General features: G+C 37.4%; 1 pseudogene; it reads right to left on the reverse strand.

Moving 5' to 3' along the window:
- Nucleotides 1–4,782: 4,782 nt before the first annotated feature.
- On the reverse strand, nucleotides 4,783–5,880 carry LOC137644597 (uncharacterized; annotated as a pseudogene).
- Between the last annotated feature and the right edge of the window lie 1,858 nt (nucleotides 5,881–7,738).

Raw genomic sequence — 7,738 nt, forward strand, 5'->3', positions numbered from 1 at the left:
ATTGATTGAAGAAAGCCTTTATTTTCATTCAGAATTTAACCTGCATTCGACAGACAGTTTTTCGTTTTCAGGTCAAAATTAGTCGTGCAGGCTTTGAGGAAAACTGCACTAGAAAAGTTTCGCCTTTCCAATCCCCCCTCCCCCCGGAATCCATTTAAACTGAAAGTTATTTGATTATACACGGCTGAAGCCAACTCACTTTTAACATAAATCAAATAAATTGAATTTGATTATTCAGCGTCACATACGAACGAGGTCTTATTAGATCAATCATTCGCTGCAAATTTGACCCAAAATATGAGGGCAACACCCTTTTTACTCTCAAATTTGACCTAGCATGTTTGAGCACCCCTTTTTCTCGCAAATTTGACCCAACATGTGAGACCACCCTTTTTGTACTCGCTAATTTGACCCAGCATGTTAGAGCACCCCTTTTTGTACACGGAAATGTGACCCAGCGTGTGAGAGCACCCTTTTTTTTCACTCGCAAATTTGACCTAGCATGTTAGAGCACCCCTTTTTGTACTCGGAAATGTGACCCAGCGTGTGAGAGCACCTTTTTTTTTTTTTTACTCGCAAATTTGACCCAGCATCTTAGGGCACCCCTTTTTGTACTCGGAAACTTCACCCAACATGTGAAAGCACCCCTTTTTGTGCTCGTAAATTTGACCCAGCATGTGCGAGCACTCCCTTTTGTACTTGCAAATTTTACCCAGCATGTGAGAGCACCCCTTTTTGTACTCGTAAATTTGACCCAGCATGTGAGAGCACCTCTTATTGTAATCGCAAATTTGACCCAGTGTGTGAGAGCTCCCCTTTTTGTGCTTTCAAATTTGACCCAGTATGTGAGAGCGCCCATTTTTGTGCTTGCAAATTTGACCCAACATGTGAGAGCACCTCTTTTTGTAATTGCAAATTTGACCCAGTGTGTGAGAGCTCCCCTTTTTGTGCTCGCAAATTTGACCCAGCATATAAGAGCACCCCTTTTTGTACTCGCAAAATTGATAAAGTATGTGAGAGCACCCCTTTTTGTACTCTCAAATTTGACCCAGCATATGAGAGGACCCCATTTTGTACTCGCAAACTTGACCCATTATGTGAGAGTATCCATTTTTGTTCTCAAAATCTTGACCCAGCATGTGAGAGCATCCATTTTTTACTCGCAAATTTGACCCAGCATATAAGAGCACCCCTTTATGTGCTTGCAAATTTGACCCAGCATGTGAGAGCATCCCTTTTTGTGCTTTCAAATTTGACCCAGCATGTGTGGACATCCATTTTTGTACTCGCAAATTTGATAAAACATGTGAGAGCACCCCTTTTGGTACTCTCAAATTTGACCCAGCATATGAGAAGACCCCATTTTGTACTCGCAAACTTGACCCAGCATGTGAGAGCATCCATTTTTGTTCTCACAAACTTGACCCAGTATGAGAGAACACACCTTTTTGTACTCGCAAATTTGACCGAATATATAAGAGCACCCCTTTATGTGCTTGCAAACGTGACCCAGCATGTGAGAGCATCCCTTTTTGTGCTTTCAAATTTGACCAAGCATGTGAGAGGACCCCAATTTGTACTCTTAAACTTGACCCAGCATGTGAGAGCATCCATTTTTGTACTCGCAAATTTGACCCAGCATGTGAGAGCACCCCTCTTTGTACTCTCAAATTTGACCCAGCATGTGAGAGGACCCCATTTTTTACTCTCACATTTGACCCAACATGTGAGAGCATCCATTTTTGTACTCGCAAACTTGACCCAACATGTGAGAGCATCCCTTTTTGTACTCTCAAATTTGACCCAGCATGTGAGAGCTCCTCTTTTTTTACTCGGAAATTTAACCCAACATGTGAGGCAACCCTTTTGTGCTCGCAAATTTGACCCAGCATGTGTGAGCATCCATTTCTTTGCTCACAAATTTGACCCAGTATGTGAGAGCACCCCTATTTGTGCTCGCAAATTTGAACCAGCATATGAGAACAACACATTTTCTCTCTCTCTCTCTCTCTCTCTTTCTCTCTCTCTCTCTCTCTCTCTCTCTCTCTCTCTCTCTCTCTCTCTCTCTCTCTCTTCCAGAAGTATGGCAATAAAAATGTTGAGGCATGCGCCTACATCACTTATTATAACATAGGGATGGAAATACTTTTAATAGGGGTCCAAAACTTATTCATAATCAGCTATAATAAAAAGGGCCGAATCCCTTAAGATTACCTGAAAAAATTTCAAGATAATAAGATATCTCGCCCATTAAATCAGAGAAATATCTTTGCTCAATATATATGTATTGAATGTTCCACTATCAGTTTAGTTGAATCAAAACGAATTGTTTTGTAGCTATTATGGAGTTCCATCTCCAGGATTTAATCCCTTTGTTAAATAGAAATCGGTATTGATTTATGCAAAATCATAATAATACAACACTAGTGTTAAATTCGGATTTGTTAATGAATACTTTACTGAGAATTGTTCTAGAAAATCGGACAAGAATTAGCCTTTATTATGTCTCGATTTGTAAAAGAAAATCAAATATGTGTGGATGGTGATAAATAAAACTTGTATTGTTTCGATTTTTCAATATATATATATATATATATATATATATATATATATATATATATATATAATATATATATATATACAGTATATATATGTATATATATATATATATATATATATATATATATATATGTATGTGTGTATATTTATATGTATATATGTATATGTACAGTACATATAAATATACATGTATACATATATATATATATATATATATATATATATATATATATATATATATATACATACATACATATATATACATACATACATATATATATATATATATATATAATATATATACATACATATATACATATACATATATAAATATACATATATAAATTATATATATAATATATATATATATATTATATATATATATTTATATATGTATATATATATATATATATATATATATATATATATATATATATATATATATAAATTTTATCCTGATGACATTTGACTCAACTTTGTTGTCTTACCATCAACGGTATAGTTTAGCCTAATGTTTATAAGTTCTATTATCAACTTAATGATTTTCTCACCACGATTCTAATTGCGTAAAAACAAATAGTTTTAAAAAATTGAATTTTGTCGCGGCACATTAATCCGATGAAACCTCAGTAAGCCTTTGTAAACCTTTATAAAAATCTTAAGCTGATTAAAGCCTTTTGCAGGAAGCTTATTTTAGTTTAGTCCTTTTTGGAAGAATTGTTGTTGGGTATTTGTTAAGAAAATTGAAAAAGTCCTTCAGTTTATTTACGTTCAGTTCTCAGTTCGTTTTTCTTGACATTTATTTTGAGAAGAACACTTTCGTAATATCTTTCATTTGTTTCCTTAAGATATATGTTTAAAAGGATGCTTTTATTATAACTCATTTACGTAAATAATCTGTCGAGTTTCTTTTTATATTTCTTAGGATATTATTCTATCCTTGAAGCAATGGTATTTAAAAAAAATGTGATGTCATCAGGATTTATTTCTCCTAATTAGGTCCAGAGAAAATGGAAAAGATTGTTTACAGAATTATTGCTTTTCATATAAAGGAAATACCGTTATAAATAGGGAAAATGGAGCAGGAATATAATTCCAAAGCCTGTCTGTGGATGGGATGAAGTAGATATCATATGGTGGGCTGTGGTGGCTTATTAGAAACGTCCTTGCCTGGGCGGGAGATAAGTGTCCCGCTCAAACTCGATAGTTTCTTGTAGTGTCTCTAACCTCACCATCCTTGTAAGCTTATAGGTCTACCGGCTGAGTCATCAGCAGCCATTGCCTGGCCCTCCCTGGTCTTAGTTGGGGTAGAGAGGGGTCTTGGTTGCTGATCATATGGTCTCAGTCTCTATAGTGGGGCAGATAAGTGAAACAATCGTTCATTTGATGATACAAGCATGAAATTTGGCATAAGTATTTGTTTTGCATTAGATTTTGAAAAAAAAGTGCTAGCCACTTGAAATTCCATTATGGCGGCCATTTTCCAAGATGGCCGCCATATGGTCCTTTTTAAGGCAGAATATTGCAGTACTACGTGCCATTAAAGTTCTTACTCAGATACTTGATGAGTTCTCTTTGTCTGGGTTTGATGTGGGAACACCACTAATCATTCTGAGGGTCCAATATGGCATCCATTTTACAAGATGGCCGCCAAATGACGTCATTTGCTACATATGCCAATGTCTAAGAGTCCATATTTGGATCTGGCAGTGATACATCCTCAACATTGCTTGGCTCTGGATTGTTCTTTGGGAAGAAGGCAGGTGGGATGTTGGTGTAGGACTCAGGAAGCTCTGGAACCTTTTTCACCCGATTCTCTGATATATTGAGTGAACTTCGAACTTCACCTCCTCTATCTGCACTTGGGTGCTGGAACATTGAAATACTTGTACCATGGAATGATGTACATGCCGTAGTGGAGCTTGGATTATGGTCTATGTTGTCAACAGCGGATGTAGTAAACAGTCCTTTTCTCAAAACTGGTGGACACACAACATCTTCTTCCACGTATTGATTTACAACTGTTTCCCCTAATTGACCTGATATTTCCAACACTCTGTCATAGGATATGCTGATTCCATTCTCGTGAAGCTTGTCAATCAGCTCCCTTTTCCTTGTCTTAGCAAACACTTTCATCCCGATATATACAGAAAATTGTGTTTCTCGGTCTTTTGAATGTCTATGTGCTTTTGATCCCTCCTTATACTTCGAGTAGCAGTTGTATTACAGGAGTTGTGCAATAGCTAAATCTGATTTTACCACTCCATGTGTCAGATGTGATCTGATGTCTACACCATGTTCAATGCTACACACAAACTGTAGTAGAGATTTAGGAACAGCTTCTTCCATAGACTGGTCAGTGAACTCTGTGCTGAATTTAGTCTTGTGGTCAAGCATTTCTTTACGGATGATATTCGCTGCTTTAGCAAGGTGAATAGCTTCACTATATTTGCTAGCATCTGAGAGAACTGTGCTTACGTCTTCTTTGAATGCTAAAAGGACATCACGCCCTTTCTTGTGAGCTTCAAGGTCAGGAATTCTTCTGAGTAGTTGTTCCTTAAACCTGGTCGAGTTGACGTCTGGTGAGTCCACTCCTAGTTGCTCTAATCGGCTCTTGTATAGTGCAGCTAGATCAGCCAGCCTAAATACAACTGGTGTTGCTTCTGTATTGGTCACTTTGCTATCCTCGTCTGTTGTCTTCCTCCTTTTGCTTCATTGCATTGAGATATGCTCTCTCCATATTGTATAACTCCACCAAGCATCGTGGGTGATACATCATCTCTTGAGCAACGACGTCACCAGCACTTAACTTTGCAAGGAGCTTTCCATGGTTTAGTGTCTGGCACATTGGTTCAGTCTTTCATTTAGCTGCATCGTCATCGCTCGTCTTAAATTTGATATTTGGTCTTCTTCTTCACATAAGAAACATTGTTCTTTAGGAGGGTCTGAGGTCCTCTGTCTCTTGCCACAGTACTCACCTGCACCACCTGATGTGCTTGGGGTAATCTTCCTCCTCTTCTGTGCTCTTTCTAGTTTAGTGTTATTGAATAACAGTCTACAGCTATTGTGATACATTGCTTTATTTTGTATCAGCGTGGCTTCTATGCCATCACCTTCGTCCAGTCTTGCTGGACTAAACACTATTGGCATATCGTTTATGGCATGAAACTGTGGTACATTTTGTGCAATGTTACTGTATCCAGCACAGTCTTGTTTCCTTTGGAATGTACTAAGTAGTGAAATAAGCGTTTCATTGCTTTTGTCTTCCTGACAAAGGCAACATTTACTCCAGTCAGTCTTCCGACTGGATCCTGCATCCATCATATAAACTTCAAATTTGCTATAGGCCGAGGGTTTATCCTTTTACCACCTTTTCACCACTTTGCTGTATGGGATACAGTTAGGTTCGCGCTATTGCCCTACACCTAACCCGATCGTTCATCCAATATCATTAGTCCCGTCCGATCTGTACACCATCCGGATAACACTGAATGCCCCTGCTATCCTTGGCTCGGCTCTCCCGCGCTGGCACAACCTGTCAATTCAGGTGCTGCTATCTAATGTCTCTGGGGCTTTATTAGATAGCATTTGGGATACTAAACCCGAGGTTTAGCTGATATTGAACCCCATGCTGAGTTGCACAGCAGTGTCTGTCACCAGTGTGCCCTGGTAGTGTGCGACATACACTCTTTTACTTGGCTTGAACCAATTAATTATCTAGGCTAGGTTTATTTTCGGAGTTATCCTTCTCTTTGATGAATTGCCCTTGCTCGGCTTTTGAGCTTCATCTACCCAGAGCTAAAGGGTTTTTAGGCGCCATCACCCGCCTTACGCACCACCACTATCTGCGATATCACCCCTGCCACGAGAAGGCTAGGGTGGGACTTGACTGCCAGAGGCTTTGTGGTTCGCAAGCTGTTGGGGTATTTTTTAGATAAAAAGAGCTCATCCTTTTTACCACCCCAGCATTAGCAGTCCTTTTAAGGGGCAACAATGAATTATTTATCTACTATTTATTATTATTATACTTTATTAATTTATAATTTTTACTAACATTTATTAATCTTCTACTCTATTTATCAACTGAGGACTTATAGGCAGAAAGCAATGGTATTTATGACTGTTTATTAATGCTTCTTGATGCTGTAAGGGTATAAATAGTATTTATTTGTGCAGGAAATCTACCTTATTCACCAGAGATGCACCAAAGAAGGCAAATATATCAATAATTTTGCACCAAGATGTGAAACATTGAGCGCTTTTATGGTTTAACATTGTTTTTCCATTAACTGGCGGCCATCTTGGAAATAATGGCCACCATCTTGGAATTCTTGATGGCTAGCACTTTTTTCTTAAAACATGACCTACATAGCACATTCACACCAAATTTCATGCTTGTATCACCAAATGAATGATTCTAGTCAAAATCACACTTTGGCTGCTCCACTACTAGGGCATTGTCCGGCTAAGAAATTATCACTGTCCCTTGCCTCTGCCATTCATGAGTGACCTTTAAACCTTTAAAACCCGTGGCACTTTCTTCCTTTCCGTTATTTTCAGTTGTTGAGGAGTCTTGTAGTCTAGGTTACTGCATACTCTCTCTCTCTCTCTCTCTCTCTCTCTCTCTCTCTCTCTCTCTCTCTCATATATATATATATATATATATATATATATATATATATATATATATATATATATATATATATGTGTATATATATATAAAGAGAATCCAGAGATTAATGTATCAAAAATATATGGGTTATTTGAATATATATATATATATATATATATATATATATATATATATATATATATATAAATATTGGTTGTCAACACCTTTTCTTCTCACATTTCCCGGTTCTTTGTTTCTTTCCATTATTTTAGCCACTGTCTTCTTATTTTCTCGCTTTATTTCCTATTCTATCTCTTGCTGAATTCCGTCCCCATTTCTGATCTTGAATTGATGCTTATATTCTGATTTCCTTTTCTCGATTTCTTATCAGATTCTCTCTCTGTCTCTCTCTGTCTCTCTCTCTGTCTGTCTGTCTCTCTCTCTCTCTCTCTCTCTCTCTCTCTCTCTCTCTCTCTCTCTCTCTCTCTCCCAAGTAATGACGTCAGTCATATTAATAAAAAAAAAAAAAGATTTACTCCTCGACTTCAAGATGTCTGACGTATCATT

Source organism: Palaemon carinicauda, chromosome 7 (assembly GCF_036898095.1).
Source record: "Palaemon carinicauda isolate YSFRI2023 chromosome 7, ASM3689809v2, whole genome shotgun sequence".
NCBI classification, from domain to species: domain Eukaryota; kingdom Metazoa; phylum Arthropoda; class Malacostraca; order Decapoda; family Palaemonidae; genus Palaemon; species Palaemon carinicauda.